This window comes from Rhinolophus sinicus, linkage group LG09, assembly GCF_036562045.2.
Source record: "Rhinolophus sinicus isolate RSC01 linkage group LG09, ASM3656204v1, whole genome shotgun sequence".
Classification (NCBI taxonomy): Eukaryota; Metazoa; Chordata; class Mammalia; order Chiroptera; family Rhinolophidae; genus Rhinolophus; species Rhinolophus sinicus.
Genome location: NC_133758.1, coordinates 16,242,448 through 16,255,628, shown reverse-complemented (window position 1 = coordinate 16,255,628; position 13,181 = coordinate 16,242,448). Strand labels below are relative to the sequence as shown.

General features: G+C 37.0%; 1 long non-coding RNA gene across 1 annotated transcript; it reads left to right on the top strand.

Moving 5' to 3' along the window:
* The first annotated feature begins 70 nt into the window (after window positions 1-70).
* LOC109441664 (uncharacterized) lies at window positions 71-12,016 on the top strand. The gene is made up of 2 exons (XR_012498746.1): window positions 71-192; window positions 11,811-12,016. It is a non-coding gene; the product is annotated as an uncharacterized LOC109441664 (long non-coding RNA).
* Window positions 12,017-13,181: the final 1,165 nt, after the last annotated feature.

Sequence of the window (13,181 nt, the reverse complement as noted above, 5' to 3'; positions counted from 1 at the left end):
GTGGCCCCGGCCACCGCCTCTTAGGTCCTCCAAGCGCTCTGGGCGGCCATCTTGTCTCCGCCTCCTCGAGGACACGCCCCCGGCCCCACCCGCTCCTCCCCGGGCCGCGCCCTTCCGGCCCCGGTCCCCACGCGGCGCGCGGAGCCCGGAAGGCGGGTCGGATGTGGAGTGGCTTGTGCACGGTTGTCAGAGGTACTGCAGTTACTGTGCTTCGAGTAGTGCTAACCTCCCACTATGTAATTTTGACCCTCGTTTGCTTCCCATTAGTGAACAACAAACAAAATATATATCATATTTTATACTAACTCGACTATTCATTTAACTTGATAACAGATACCCCCTTTCCTGCCTCTCTGCACCAAAACTGACCAGGGCGCTGACTGAAAGAGTGAGTCAAAGCGTCCCATTAGGTTAGTATCACTGTCCTCCAGAGTCCGGCTTCTGGACCTTAGGACGCTGGACTGATCGTCCTCCCAGAGCTTTGTAAGGTTGTAGGCAGGGAAATGACAGCTTAGAACGCTCCCTCCAGTTCTGTGGAGTTCACCTCTGAAGTCTCCTTAAAATGACCAGAATCCCTGAATCCATCTAGAATTTACCAAATTTGTTAGGATCTTTTTTTTAATTTGGACTTCCTTCACCAATGGCCTTTGACAGGTATCAATGGCCTTTGGCTTGGTAAATACTCCCTTATGTTGAAAGACCAACTTCACCCACTGTCACGCGTTTAGGAATCTGGAATTCATTTGGATCTGCCCGCCCTTCATTCAGGAGTGATTTTAAAGAACAATGCCAAATTGATTTAAAAACTGATTTAAATTTTAGGGCACATTTTCTGTCTGTTGTTTAGCACTTAGAGAAACGTGCTATCGAAATCCAAGGTGAAATATTATGAAATGTTTGGAAGACTGAAAATGTACATTTTATCAGGTTGGTGATAAACTATCTCCACTTTTTGTACACATAGGACCTAAAAGTTGAGGGCCAAGTTTAATGTATAGAAAAAGTTGATTTATAGTAACCAAAAATTAAAAACTGCAAATTTATTTGATTTGCCTTTGCAATATATGCAAACACCAACTCATACACAAAAACTTGTCTGTCTCTGAGCCTGGCCTTAGACTTCTTTTTAATGTCCTTAATTTGAGATACACTGAATTACAGAATAGCTTCCTTCAAGAAATCGATCTAGAAATGTGTCCAGCAAAGAGTTGGAAAATCACGTTCTCCAGAGAGTGGTCAATTGTGGAAACATGCATTTAGAAGTCAGCTTATGAAAGTGACAATTGATGGGGGAAGAAACAGAAGAAGAGAAAAGGAAGGAACTGATAACTGAATCTTAAGGAGCATCTACTTTTAAGTCTCAGGTGAAGGAATAAAAGTCAGAAATAATGAGCTCAAAATCTGGGTAAGGGCTTTGAGTAAGGGCTTTGATTTTCACACCTGATTTAAATTAAAGGGCAAAAGAGCAAAATTCTCAGTAGAAATGGTCGTTGAGACAATAGATGGGAAAAGATATACTTTTGGAAATTTTTGCCCTTCCATACTATGTCTAACAATGCTATAGGTCAAATGATATTGTGGATAGAAAAGTGTGTTTCAAGGAGTAAATCACTATGAACTTAAGGTAATTACTTTGGCCTCTACTACATATCATTTGCTAAATCCCAGTAGATATTATATAGTTCAGTGTTCCCTCTGTTAACAAAAATCTTATTTAGCTATTTCAAAAGGTTTTTTTGGTCACACTTGCATTTTTCTGTTGTGATACCGTAAAGCAAATTACCAAAACAAAACAAACAAAAAACCCCCCACTTACTTACTCTCCCACTAAAAGAAAACTATCTAATTAAGGAAACATTAAATTCTCACAGGGACTAGATTGAGACCCTACACGCATTGAGAATAGATGCTTAATACCTAAGAGATAGATCCCATTGTTTCCTGAAAAATGCTGGACCAATAATACACCTTTTATAATTCTGGGAAATGCATTTTATATCACTCCTCGAAGAAGAAGAATAGGAACACTTTTTCTCAAGCAGTAAAGTTGTGACCAAATTTTTCAATGTCATCTCTCTTACAATAGAAAACGTTTTGCTGGCCTCACCTTATGGAAAAAGTGAGACAACAAGAGAGAATTACGTATGAAATCTGGTCCACTAAACAAACAATGGAAATTTAACCACCTCTGATCTCTGCCTCCCAGGTGTAAAAGCAGGTGCTGAAACACCAAGTGTCACCTGTGGAAAACTATCAATTTTAAAAAATATTTTTCTTTTTATTGTTGACCAAGTAAAGCTGAGGGTAAGCCATTAAAAAAAGTCCTTTTCAAGAAAAATTGGTGTTAGTTTGGATTCTTATTAAGAAAAATAGAACAAATTCAGGAACTGTTGAGAGGTAATGGCTGGTCTTGAGATCTGTATATTTTATTGACAAATATGTAACCTGCATTTGAATTTTTGAGTGTGATAAGATAATAAAAGAAGGATTTAAATACTGGAAAACCTTACTTTTTTCCAAACAGTGTGGTCAGAGTATACCAAGACATTAAATAAGAGTGAGGGCATAGCCAAAAGACATTTTCCAGCTCTGATTAACAGGTTTTATGAGTCACTGAGTTGGCCCAACTACTGTTCACCTAATTCCCAACTAAAACAAAATGCTGCTGAGCGTGTGGCATGTCAGGAGGCTGAATGACACTTTCAAGTACATATTGTATAAATAAAGATTTTTTTATTATTATTACCTTCCACTTGGAATGACTACAGAGAATCTTATACTGCATAGTTCAAACTAAAAGAAGAGTTAATTACTTGAAAGACGAGAAAACAAGGAAAGGTAAATTTGAACCAAGGGAAATTATTTCAGAAGATAGTACCTAATATTTTAAAATTTTTCTGCTAGTTGTTACATTAGCCATAGGTAAGTAGCTAGTACTGTTAAGTGTTTAGGATTAAGGAATGGGGACTTGCTTATTCAATTTAAGTTCCTAAAATACTACCAGTAGAAACAATACTACCAGTGGAAAGAAAATGACCTTTAGGTTTCAAAGTTCTAAGATACCATTTAACAGGCTAAACAGTAGTTTTTAACCGTAATTGTGTCTACAAAACACCAGAATCCTAGGACACGATCCAGTCCGTGAAAAATAAGGGCTGACTGTGGCTGCTCTTCACAAAAAGGGGGTGAACACTAACTTAGTGAATCGGAAAAGTACATCTTCCCGGGAGACCTTGTGCTGTGGTAGCTTTCCCAAAGTCTCAGTTTACAGCTTTGTCTGCTTTGCTGCTTTCATCCTGCCCTATTGTTTCTGGTTTCTTCACCCTTGAACTTGGCTGCTACCTTGAACTGGGAAAAGCTCCTGTTTCCACTTCCATCCACACCCCAGCACCTTTCTTTGGCTAATTCCTACTTATCCCTTAGGTCTCACCTTAGATATCACTTTTTCCAAGGAGTCTTACCTGACCTTTTCCAACCCCTCCACTCCTGCACCCCCTGGATTGTGTGCTCTGCACCACACTACCATTAGGTATTTTCCCCAACCATTTACTGTACTTTATCGTAATTAGTTATTTCATTGTCTTCCTGTACCAGCCTAGAAGGCTCTTCTTCGCGTTCACCATTGCATCCCTAGTGCCTACTGCTGGGCTTACCTGGAACATGGGAGGGATTTATTAGGTACTAATTAACAAATTAATTCAATTTGTAGAAATTGTGTACTCTCAAAATAACGAGCAATGTATTTTTTTCTCATTGAAAGCGTATAATAACATGGATTATCTAAAATCATAATATTAACAGCTGTTACAGTCTTAGAAAAAGTAGACCGGTTTTCATGTCCCAAGAGATATTTGACTTAATTAAAAATGAGGCTTAAATTCTTTTTTTTAAAAGCATGCTTGATTATAAGATAGTTATAACGTTTTTTTTAGAGTAGTCTCTTCTACATAAATTGAAAGTAACTTGATGCTAACAAGTATTGCAGGTTGGGGGTAAATTAGAAATTAGCCAAGCTGAAAAGAAAACAATCTGAAAAAAACTGTAACAGTTTCCAAAATAAAAAGACATTGAATTATATGTGGGTGTATATAATATCAAAGAATATTAGGAAGAGTCAAGTTATTTGAAGTCGAAGAGCATAAACATAAAGTAGATAAATATACAGATTCAGGAATGGTTATTTAGAAGCAGAGCCTCGTTTTGTGATTAGATCTTTGATGACATATATTGCACAAAATTTTTGAGGAACAAAATTTTTGAAGAGTTACAGTATCTGACGACTGGCAATTTGTACCATATTCATTTTGAGATCAGTGATTTGGCTTCCGTGGGGGAGAAAAGCATCCAAATAGTAAATTGATTTAATTTAATGACTATTTGATAATTTTATTTGTTTTTACCTTATAAGTCAATTTAACTTTTGAGATTATACAAGAACCATAAGCATAGTGGTGAAGTTAAAACAAGTTAAATGTTTTTACACATTAAAGTAACATCAGAACAATAATTTAACTCAAAACTGGGCTGGTGGGGGCCCTCGATGATTTTTTCCTCTGTAAAAGGAGTATGTATTTTCTCAAGTTGGAGAAAAAGTGCTCTAATTTGCACTCTTATGATCATATCCTTTCTTCCTATGTGGTGAGATTTCTGAGATATTAATATTCATCTTTGGTGACCCCCTACTTCTCGAAATTTCTTTCCTTTCTTGGCTTATGAGATACCATACTCTTCTGATTCTCCTTCTGTCTATCATTTTCCAGTAGCCTTCGGGTATATTCGTTCTTGGATGGTTCCTAAAGGATGGTGTTTTTTGAGGTTCTATCTTTAGGTGGCTTGTCTTCTCTATATGTTCTCCTTGGCAATGTCATCTACTCGTCAGATTTAGCCACAGGAGCTAACCCCTCCTTGCCCTCCGATGCCAGCATGGCTTAGGCAGCATTGGCACGACCATCCTGTGATAAATAATCCTATAGCACATCTCCAAGTTTTGAGGTCTTGAGCAGCCCAAAGCCTGCCCCCTCTCTATCACTCTTGAGTAGTGAGTCTAATTAAGAAATAACTCCTTCGTCAATGAGAAAGTCTGGGCCAGAGGACATACCTAGTGTGAGAGCTGAATGGGCTTGTCACTGAACCCCAAAAGTTAATAGACTAACCTGCCTGGTTAGGACTATATAGTCATGTAGGGTCTCTCCCCCAACCCCCCTAGAGACCTGGTTTTTACTCTTAGTCTTTATAACATTGCTAAGAATAATCAACAAATGGGCTGGGCGAGCAGCAAAATGCCAAAGAGGAAGAGAAGCGAGGAAGGAACTGAGCTACAAAGATCCTGTTCTTGCCCCAATTCACCACTCACTCTATCTCTGGGGAGTTGGGACAAGAGAACAGGAGGGTTCCAGAAGAAAAACAAAACGGAAATATTTCTCTGTTTCAAAACACGAGTAGAAAAGACACATTCCCTTCAAAGAGTAGTGTATCATTTATGAGTGTTGAAAATTGTCCCTTTAAGCATTATCTTTCAAAATCATGTTAACTTTTTGTTTTTGAGAAGTTTGGAAAATATTCTGATGAGTTAACCCTAAACTTAGAATAATGACTAGATCATAGGATCTGAATGGTCTAATAAGATAGACAGACAACAAACTGATAATTTCTGTAAAGTGAAGCAAGTTTTGATATTTCACTGATACTGTAGGGGTGGAGGGAACACAAAGTCAGTAATGTGATTGGAAAGAAATAGAATTTTAATCAGTCTAGTTTTTGCCTAAACTTGCTTTATCATGGAACAGATGAGATAAGGAAATGATTTCTGAACGTATTTTGAAATAGGAACCTCTTGCAACCATCATGAGAATGTGAATTTTCTTTGCCAGAGAAATTCCACTTTAGAGTATATGTTATTTAATTATTCAAGATTCATCTGAAGGCAGGGTGAGGGTTGGGGGGAGGTTGTTGCAGGTGGAATTTTTGTATGTTCCCTGCTGAAATAATTGTATTGTAGGAATAAAAGAGATAATCAGAATATCACATTTTAACATTCCTTGTTCTCATCGGTACTTTGGCGTCGATCTTGCCTTCATAACCAGACGCAGATAAAGCCGTATGTCATTTTCACCCGTCTAGAAGCAGGACGATGACCAGACTACCGACTTCTCTTCCTTGAACTACCATTATATCATGACTACGTTCTTCAGCACAACAGCCTGCCCTTCACTCACTTCTAAATGTTTCTCACTCATTTTGATCAGACAGCCCCATACTTAGATTCTTATGGTACCTTCTCATCGTATCTCAATCAGATACATTCCTTTGATTACATTTCAAATGTTTCACCAGCTTGGCCAAGGACCTTTACTTGGTTTCCTCCTACAGTATCTTGTTTCTTTCATTCTTTATATAAGTAGATTTTTTTTCAGAGAATTTTACTTAACTCTTCAGCACCTATCCTCAAGTCTTTAGGGACATAAATGCCTTGTTTTCAGTGTATTGTACTATTTTTTAATCTTTCAAGACATTTTTGAAATGTTTCCTGTCCACGTACACAGAGATTCAAAACAGCTTTCTCGTGTTTTACTCTTCAATATGGGCAGCCTGGGCTCTCCAGATAGTGAGGAAATCCCGTAACATGGAAAAATAGCAAAATCTAATATGCTCGGAGATTAACATAGTCATAAGATGTTTCAGGATGAAGAAATGATATTAAAAAGGAACAATCAGAATGATAAAGAGCACTTAGAATGTAACTATGATAGCAGAATTTTTTTTTTAGGAAAAATCAATAGAGGTATTAGAAAATTAAGAAAATCTCCCAGAAAATGACAGGAAAAAACAAAAAACTAGGAAGTCCAACATCTAGTTCCAGAAATAAAGAACAGAAGAAGCAAAGAGGAGTAGTTATCAATAATAATAATAATGATTTAAGAAATTTTCTAGGGCATGAGTCTCCAGATTGATAGGCCCACTGAGACCTTTACATAATGGAGAAAAACGCAAACTCATCCCTAGATACAGCATCATGAGGTTTCAGAACATCGTAGGTAAAGGAGCAGTCCTAAAAGCTTCCAGAGAGAAGAAATTCCACATGGCAAAAGCATTGGCAATCAGAACACCATTGAACTCAAAAAATTCACATATGAAGGACTGGCCTTAAGAATACTGCTGAACTTCTCAACAACACCGAAAGCTACAAGGCAAAAAAATATTACCTTAAATGTTTTAAAACTTATTTTCAGACTAGAATTATGTAACAATCAACAATCACTTTCAGAACTGCAAGTTGGGTTTCAAAAAATGAATTTTCCAAGGAGTCTTTCTCAAGAGGCTGCTGAAGGATGAGCTCTACCAAAACATGGGAGTAAAAGAAGATTGAGGAAGATGGGGGATCCAGGAAAGGGGTCTTTCAGTAACACAGGAGAGAGACAAAGGAATGCCCAGGATGGGGGGAAAGGAGCTCCTAAGAGCAGTGCAGTAGGCCCAGAGAGCAATACCCCACATTGGGGGAAGGGGACCTTTATAGGAGGCACATCTAGGGAAAAAAAAAAAGAAAGATCGGTTATCCATGTAGATGCTTATGCACAAAATTATATTAGAAAGCTCTTGGAAACTGTGTGCGTGTGGCAGCGGGGGGGTGGGGGGTAGTGGCATCAGTGATAATTACATAGAACACCAAGAAAATTTTTTAAAGGAGGTAACTTCAGGAAAAAGGAAACAAAATAGAATCATGGTCATAATATTGTGATATTATATAATACCTACTAATATTTGAGTGCTTTAACCAAAAATTGGGAAGGTGAATCTACTGAAGGAAGTAGCTAATAAAGCAGAAATTTGTTGTTTCTGGGGAGTGGGACTGAGGAATAGAGAGCGGTAGGGCTGGGTACTGCATTTTATATATATATATATATATATATATATATATATATATATATATATACTTAGTATTATTTAACTTTTTGAACAATGTGCAAGGATGATTTTGGTAAAAATATAATAATTTTTAAAAATTGTAGTGTGACTTCCTTTTGATACCTTCACTAACCATGTCATGATATTAAGAAAAAATACCATCTTTTCCTGAGTGCTTATTACCTGCTGGATACTTCATGTGCTTTATATCTAATCATTGCAACACCATGCAAAGTAAATATCATTATCTCCAGTTTATATAAATGATGAGGAACTAAGGCATTGAGAGGTTAAGTTACCCACCAGAGTTTACCTAACTGGTAAATAATAAAGCTGGAGTGTCGCCATCTGGTTTTAAAACCTGGACTCTTTCAACTACACATTGTGGTAAAATACAGCTTTACTTTTGTTTATATGTAATTTTAATTTTGCACGTGCTAATTAATTATTCCCTGTGTGGGCTTTATGTATGTGTGGGTCAGTATTGTCCGTTATGCTGTCGCTCCTTAAATTAACATTTTCAGCCTGTAGCTTACTTATCTTCTTTGGGTTTCTAGTGCATAACTTTGAATGACTCATCATATTGTTTCCTCTTTAGCTGATGTGAGTTTCAGAGATTGCTCTCAGCTCTAACTCTGAACTTTAAGGAATTGTTAGCACTGAGTGATAGTCCTGAACTGTTCACAGTATTCATTTGCAAGTCTGATTGCTTGGTCTATGAAGAAGAAATGTGCTCATTGAACCAGGTAAGGTGTGTCTAGAAAATCCGAGTTTCTATAGGCTCACTGACCAAAGAGCCAAATATGATAGCAGCAGCCTTAGGAAACAGAAACAGTAAAGTTTGCTCTTGATGAGAGTTAAGCCCTCATTTCTTTTCCTTACTCATCTCCCTCTATTAACTAGTGAGTAATCTTCCAATAGAAGGGTTTCATGACAGTAGAAATGTATGAAAATATTAAAGTAATGTCAAAAATTTAATGGGAAATATATTTCTTTAAAAGACATGAAACACAAATGTTTACAAATTTTTCTAAACACGTAACTTGTCTATAGTAATTATACATGAGGAAGAGACTCTTTGGAATCTAACAATAAAAAGAGGCTAGGATTATAAATTATTATTTCAGCCTCTAAGGTCAGAAAGAAACTTTTTTCCAGTTGTATACTTTTTGTAGCTTACACTTAAATAACATTTGTCCTTCTATGGTGGATATGCTATTAGCCACTACAATTTACAGAACACTATATATAATTAACTGATCCTGAATAATAAATAAATAGCACTTGAAGCTGCATAAGGAAAAAAGCTCCAAACTAAATTACATTTTAGAGAGAAATGGAGAATTAATGAACACTTGAAAATATGAAGAGAGAAATTTGTACCTATTCTATAATAGAAAACATCTCTTGCCAACTTTTCAAAGTCTCTGATTACACAAGAAGGATCTATCACAAAGGGGAAAAAAGCAATTAGTGAAACCACAAAAAAGAAAAATAATAAATTTTACAGTTTTTAAAATAAATAGAAAAGTTGTGTGGTAGCCACATACATGAGAGAAAGTTTTATTTAACATGGTGTTATTTTTGGAAAAAAACAAAATAGACTTAAAAACTGTGCTCCATGGGAAGTCTTGAGCAGTTCTCCAAATGCGTAATTTCTTAAAAATCCGTGTATGTAGTTTTTGTGTACCTTTCATTTACAATCTCAAACTTCCAGAAAAATTTTAAGACCATATTTTCCCTCACTATTTGAAAGTACATTGCTAACCCGATGTCCTATAACCCCACATTCTTTCATGTGTAGTTCTTAAAACCAAGGACATTCTCCACAACAACCACAATACAACCATCAAAATCAAGAAGTTAACATTGTTATGTAACCAAAATCTTCAGACCCCATTCAAGTTCTGCCAGTTCTCCCAACTATGTCATTTATAGCAAAGGGATCTAGTCCAGAATCACAGTGAATTTCGCTGTCATATCTTTTTAGTCTCTTTCAATTGTTGAAGAATTCTTTCGTGTTGTGTTGACTTTCATGACCTTGAAGCTTTTGGAGATTACAAGTCAGTTATTTTGTAGAAGTCCTTCAATTTGGGTTTGTCTGATGTGTCCTCATAATTAAATTCAGGTAATATGCATCTCTGGCAGGAACATCGCAGAAGTGATGCTGTGTTCTCATAACCTCGTATCAGCTGACACAAGATTTCAATTTGTACCATTACTGGTGATGTTAACCTTGGTCACTTGAGTAATGTGGGGTCTGGCAAGCTCCTCCACTGTCAAGTTATATTTTTTGCCTTCGTCGTTTATACATATTTAAGTATATAGGCTCAAACATTTTTAAATGATAGTAAAACACAGTCGCCTATATTATAAATCAAATTTTAATTCCTTGGAGGCCATTTTAAGTTGGTAGCTTATGTCATATTTACATGGAGCTTAGGACATTACTTACTATCGTCCTCAGGTTCTTACTATATAATTTTGAATGACTCTTCATATTGTTTTTACTTTTGTTGATCTGTTTTCTGATCTGAGATTACGTTCAGCCATACCTCTGAGCTTAAAGAACTTTTAACATTGAATGATAGCCCTGAAGTGTTCACAGTATTTATTGGCTGGGAATAAAGCATCTGCATTCATTTTCTTGTGCTGGATAACAAATTACCACAAAGTTAGCATTTTGAAACAGATGCATTTAGTATCACAGAGTTTCCATGGAGCATGGCTCAGCTGGGTCCTCTGCTCTTGGGCAAATTGGAGGTGTTGCCTGGGGCCAGGGTCTCAATCTGAGGCTCAGGTCTTCTTCCAAACTCACGTGGTTGTTAGCAGTATTCATTCCTTGCAGCTGTAGAATTTATGGCAGCTTATTTCTTCACGACGGAAGAGCCTCTGGCTTCTGCTTCTGATCTCTAGACGCTCTTTTAAAGGGTTATGTCAGGCCCACCAAGGATCATCTCCATCTTGATTAACTCAAAGTCAACTAATCAGGGATGTTAATTACATCTGCAAAACCCCTTCACCTTTGCCATCTGGATTAGATACTTGAAATTCTTGTATTGCTTCCTGGGCTGAGTTTGTTACTCGGTTCTGACTCAGCTTTTTTGTTTTTCATTTTTAATTTAGAGTTTCACATGTCTGAACACATAAAATTATACAAGTAAAAGCACTGTTACGACATGTGTGCACCATTGTGAAATACCAGGTGAGGCTGGGGTATGTATTCTTTAGGTGTGCTTACTCTGGAGTAGAAGTCATGCAATAACAAGTAAACACACTGAGTTGTGATACTTTCATATTAAATCATTTTAACACTTAACTGTAAAATTTTGGTGCTTCTTGCCTGCATTTTTGGTAAGAAATGAAATCAGTTGTTAGATATTATTAGTTATTTCACTTAGAGGCAAATATTTATTGACATCCTCTCAAGCATCTGGGACAGTTTAATTCAAAAAATATACTCAGTTTGTAGTGGACACTGATTAAAAAATATTGAAATGGCTAATCTGTATGAATCTGGAATTTCTGGAAACTCTGCAAACCAAACAAGATACAGAAATGGACGCTGAGATTGATATATCAGCAACCATCATGTACAAATTCTACACGGCAAGTCTGTGTTTACTGTCCTCCAGTTACATTGCACTTATCGATAAGAATTGAAAATGTAACCTTATAAAATAAATTATGATCATTAGTTCCTCCTTTTGTCTGCAGTGGGGCAGTGAGTGGGGTGGTATTGTGAGATTTTGCTTGGTTAAAGAGTCTATTGTTTTAAAAAGGTTTGAAAGCCACAGATGAGTTTGAAAAGATAGTGTTGGGAAGGCTGGATCTACAGCCAGTGAATGAATCTAGAAAATTCAGGAACCTAATCAAGTAATAATTTAGTTCAATTCTTTCTTTAATAGGACTTGTGGAACTGCTACATAATGTGACCATTTGTACATCCGCCCAGTCTGATAACGGGACTACTGACATCGCCTCCTCCAGCTGAGGGTTTCTTGCACTGGATGAAGACCCCGCATTCATTCTCTCCTTCAGGTATACACAATAGTCCATCTTGTGTCACTGAGTAAGCCTTACACCTGAATAAATAAATCTCCTATTACCCAGATGTGACTGTATTCGTTTTACCAGACAAGGTCAGTTCTTTCAACTGTCAGCTATAGTTTTAATTAACTGTAGGCCGTATAAAGTCCATGATACAATTTTCCAAACACAGTAGATTCCTTGATGTATGCTTCCTAATTGACAAAGATTTCCTCTCCTGGGATGAGGCCAGGTAAGAACCTAAATCCTAATGTCCTAAAGTGTTAGGTTTCTCAAGGTGTTTGTCCCCCAATTGTGTTGCAGCATCATTAAAAGTGTACCAAACCACACACATCGAGAGAGTACAGTTTGCTCAATCTCAACGTATGCACATACCACAATCAAGATAATGAACGTTTCCATCCACCTCAGAAGTTGCCATGGCCTCTTTATCCCCTTCCCCAAAGAGCCACTGACCTGCTTTCTGTCATTGTATATTAACACTTTCTGGAATTTTACATAAATTCCAGAAAATTCTAGTGTGTGCTCTTTTTTGCCTGTCTTTGTTCCCTCAGATACTCATTTTGAGATTTATCCGTGTTCTGAAGAACATCAAACATCCATCCTTTTTATTGCTGAATAGTATTCCACTGTATGACTGTATCACAATTTGTTTCTCCATTTATTATTAACAAACATGTCAGTTGTTTCCAATTTTCAGCTATTACAAATAAACCTGACAGGAGCTTTCACATACAAATCTTTATCCAGGCATACATTTTCATTTCTCCACGGTAAATAGCTAGGAATGGAATGATTTATGGGTATCACGTTTAATTTTTTAAGAAACGGCCGCACAGCTTCCACAGTCATTGCACCATTTTGCTTTCCTGTGAACAATGTAGGAGAGTTCTGGTTGCTCTGCACCCTCATCTTCACCTGGTATAGTCAGTTTGTAGAAGTGTAGTTTTTCTAATGGGCGTGTACTAGTTTTAAGTTACGTTTCCCCAATGACTAATGATGTGAAGCATCTCTTTTTTTCTGGATGTGAAGTGTCCAAATATTCCTGCCCATTTTCTTCCTGGGTTGTCCAGTGTGTTTTTAATGAATGTGTCTGGGAAAGACTTGGATTTCAAACAACTCATTTGCTCACGTTGAAAGTTTTGGCTAAGAAAATGATAAGGCAACCATTTTGATCCCCAGCTCATTCGAGGGGACTGCTACTTTCCTCTCCGTGTAAGAAGAATCTC